Raw genomic sequence first — 3,630 nt, forward strand, 5'->3', positions numbered from 1 at the left:
AATTGTGGGAAAGTTCATTTAATTTTGTATTCAAATTAAACAAGGGGTTGAGTTTTACTTTTAACTACAACTGAGAGTAGAACTCCCTACAACACCAAATGGGAGAAGTGATGGGTATTTGAATGTCATCAGTTCCTACTCCTAAAATCCCTCAAAAACTTTTGTTTTTTTTTTATCTTTAAAGAGCAGTATGGAAAGAAACAGCTACAATCCAGCTTCTTCCTTAAAGCATCTCTGCTCCTGAATCCTTCCGTGGCTCATTAGTCTGTTCTCCCTCCTCCTGCCACCAGCTGCTGCTGGCATTTACATAACAGAGCTGTGCTCTGAGGAAAGATGAATCAGCACATCCATAAAATCCTGCTTTCACTCTGAGATTTACTATCACCCCCAGCATGCTGCTGCTTGGATGCAGAGGATCTGGAAAAAGATGAGTCATGGAGCTGCAGAATCCACGTGTGGTGTGGAAATGGAGCTCCTGGGGAAAGAGAGGATGGGCATTACTCACCAGACATGACTCCTGGAGGGGAAAACCCCGGAGAGGTGGGAAGAGGTATCGGTAACAGCCCTGCTAGCAGGCTTGGGGAGAAATGAAGCAACTGGGAGAGCGTTGAGGAGAGGAAGCTGAGCTGCCAGGGAGTCAGGAATGTCGGGAAGAAGCTCGGGAGTGACTGCACAGCAGCACAGTCCAGCCACAGCCAGGCTGGGGGAAGTCCCCTGTGAGCTGTTTGGGAATGAGGAATGCCCCTGGTGCAGGTACTGCTGTGCCCTGCAGCACACACAGGGCACACCTGGGGCATTCCCAACACTCCCCTTCCTGCTGATGCAAGAATTCACCTGAGCCTGATGCGGAGCAACACCGAGCACAGCCGAGCACTGACCCAAGGACGTGGACTGAGCACCAAGCCAGGCTCCCAGCTGGAATGCCACAGGAAGGGCACAAGCAAGGCATGGATAAGCTTACTTTGGGAGCATTTTCTATCCCAGGCTTTTGAAAGCCCCTTTTAGTTATGGCAGAAATCCTCATGGGCTGGCCCAAACAGAACAACCCTGCCTGGTGGTGCTGCAGCTTCACCTGTGCCACCCCCAAACTCAAAGGAAATCAAATAATGAGTGGAGAGATTCAGTAAGGCACCAAAAAGTGCCAAGGAAATGTCATATTCCTAAACAAATACAGAATCATGGAATCCCAGAATGGTTTGGGTGGGAAGGGGCCTTAAAGCCCATCCAGCCCCATTCCCTGCCATGGGCAGGGACACCTTCCACCATCCCAGGCTGCTCCAAGCTCTGTCCAGCCAGGCCTTGGACACTGCCAGTGCCCAAGATCCTGGGGCAGCCACAGCTTCTCTGGGCACCCTGTGCCAGGGCCTCTACACCCTTCCCAGTATCCCACCTAAGCTGCCCTCTGGCAGTGGGAAGCCATTCCCCCTGTCCTGGCACTCCAGGCCCATGCAGTCTCTCTCCATCTTCCCTGTGGGCTCCCCCAGGCACTGGAAGCCACAGTCAGGTCACCCTGGAGCTTCTCTTCTCCGGGCTGAACAACCCCAATTCTCCCAGCCTCTCCTCACAGCAGAGCTGCACTCTCCCTCTGACAGCTTGGTGCCTCCACCGGATTTGCTCCAACAACTCCAGGTCCTTCCTGTGCTGGGGATCCCAGGGCTGGAGGCAGCTCTGCAGGTGGGGTTCTCACCTAAGCATGGATGTGGAGCTGTTGGCACCAAAATGCACCAGGACGTGGTGCTGGCCAGTATTTGTGGAGCTGGTTTTCCCTGACATGGAATTCTGTTCAGCTCAGGAAGATGGATTTGTACTTTCAGGGCATATTATTATAAAACATCATTTATGTTTTCTCCTTTGCCTTCCCATCAGGCATGAAAAGATGAGCTTGCAGTTCTGGGCTCTGAAGGCAGGTGGGGGAAGCAGTACCGCTCTGGAGAGTGGGATCAGTGTGAGCTTCTCCTGGCTGGGAATTCACGCTGAGGGCAGCAGTTCCACCCTGTCTCTCCCAGGAGGCTCTGGGGTCCTGCTGGGAAGCTGGGACAGCTGTTGGGAAGCCACTGGAATTTGCAGCTTGGTGAGGCAGCACCTCGTGTCTGTCCACTGACCAGCTGAGCAATGAACCTGCCCTGAAAACACTCCAAGAGTAAATGTCTGGAGCCTACAAGAGAAATTGAAAGGGACTTGGGACAAGAGGGAAATGGCTTCCCACTGCCAGAGGGCAAAGTTAGGTGGGGTATTTGGAACAAATTTTTATTGTGAAGGGGCTGAGGCCCTGGCACAGGTGCCCAGAGCTGCCCCTGGATCCCTGGCAGTGTCCGAGGCCAGGCTGGACAGGGCTTGGAGCACCCTGGGATAGAGGAAGGTGTCCCTGTTCATGGCAGGGGTGGCACTGGATGAGCTTTAAGGTCCCTTCCACCAAACCACTCTGGGATCCTCTCAACAGCCACCGAGAACTCGAGAACTTTACAGGACGATGAAGGGGAAACAGGGTCCACACATCACCCGGTGAATCCAAGCTCCTGGCACAAAACAGCTTCAAGAGGAGGATGAAGGGCAGGTGAGCACAGGTGAATTGTGTGAAACAGCTCAGTGCCAAATCCCCAGATCCTCCCTACAATGCCCTGGAGGCATCCCGTGGAGCTGCCAGCAGGAAGGACTGCGCCCCGCCTGCACAGCAACAGAACTCTGAGCAGTGCTCCTCAGCAAACCCAGCTGCTATAAATATGTGCTCAATCTGAATTTATTCTTAATATTTCCAGAGCATCGACCCACAGTGATTCAGCTCTGCATTCCAGGCTTGAGGAGAGGCTGTCCTTTGTTATGCCATGATGACAGTGGTTTTTACACTGGAGCTCTAACACCAAATGTCAGGTACTTGAGATAAAATAAATTCACTTCATGTGCTTTAGCAACTCATTGCTGAAGTGACACCGATTTCAGGAGCTCTGACAGGATGCATCCCGTGGAAAAATATTTATTTCTATTAAAACTATCTACTTTGACCCCGGCCTCTTTGTTCCTCAGGGAGAACAGGTGCTGTATCCATCACATTGGAATTTCCTGGTCACTGGGAGCAAACAATTTTATTTAACTCCTAAAGCCACCCGAAACGGAGACACTTCCCTGCAGCCAGGCCTTGTTTACCGAGAGCCTGGAAGGGCTGTCACCTCCCCACTGAGCAATCCCCTCCATGGCACACGGGTGGGCTCCATCCCCCTACCCTTGACAGGATCCCTAAGATTCCTGAACCCCTTCATTCTCTCAAAAACTGCTTCGTCTGAGGCACTCACGGGCCTCCATTTCCCAGGCCACGACCAGAGGCCGAGAACACTGCGGCCGCGAGGGCTGCAGTCATGAGGGCCGGAGCTGTGAGGGCTGAGGGCCGCGAGGACAGGAGCCGTTAGGGCTCCCCCGTGACGGCTACCGGGGCCCTCTAAAGCACAGCGCGGCTCCGCGCAGCCCCGTGACCGCGGCCAAACGCCTGGGGCACATCCCGGCTCTCCCGGCCCTTCCTCTCCCTCCCCTTCCTCCTCCTCCTCCTCCTCCTCCCTCAGCCGCCGCCCGGAAGTGGCGGGCGCCCCCCCGCGGCGCGTCACCGCCCCGCCCTTCCTGCCCCCCCGCCCGCCCGGCGCT

General features: G+C 54.5%; 1 protein-coding gene across 2 annotated transcripts in view; it reads left to right on the plus strand.

Annotated features, from left to right (window-relative positions):
• Positions 1 to 3,629: 3,629 nt before the first annotated feature.
• Position 3,630, plus strand: part of BRWD3 (bromodomain and WD repeat domain containing 3) — a 51,036-nt gene continuing 51,035 nt past the window's right edge. For both annotated transcript variants that reach the window (XM_039722481.1, XM_039722482.1), the window contains exon 1: position 3,630. This exon is cut by the window's right edge and continues 208 nt beyond it. The gene's annotated coding sequence lies outside the window, so the exon portion shown is untranslated.

The sequence above is a fragment of the Passer montanus genome, unplaced genomic scaffold (assembly GCF_014805655.1).
Source record: "Passer montanus isolate IOZ18808 unplaced genomic scaffold, ASM1480565v1 scaffold49, whole genome shotgun sequence".
NCBI lineage: Eukaryota > Metazoa > Chordata > Aves > Passeriformes > Passeridae > Passer > Passer montanus.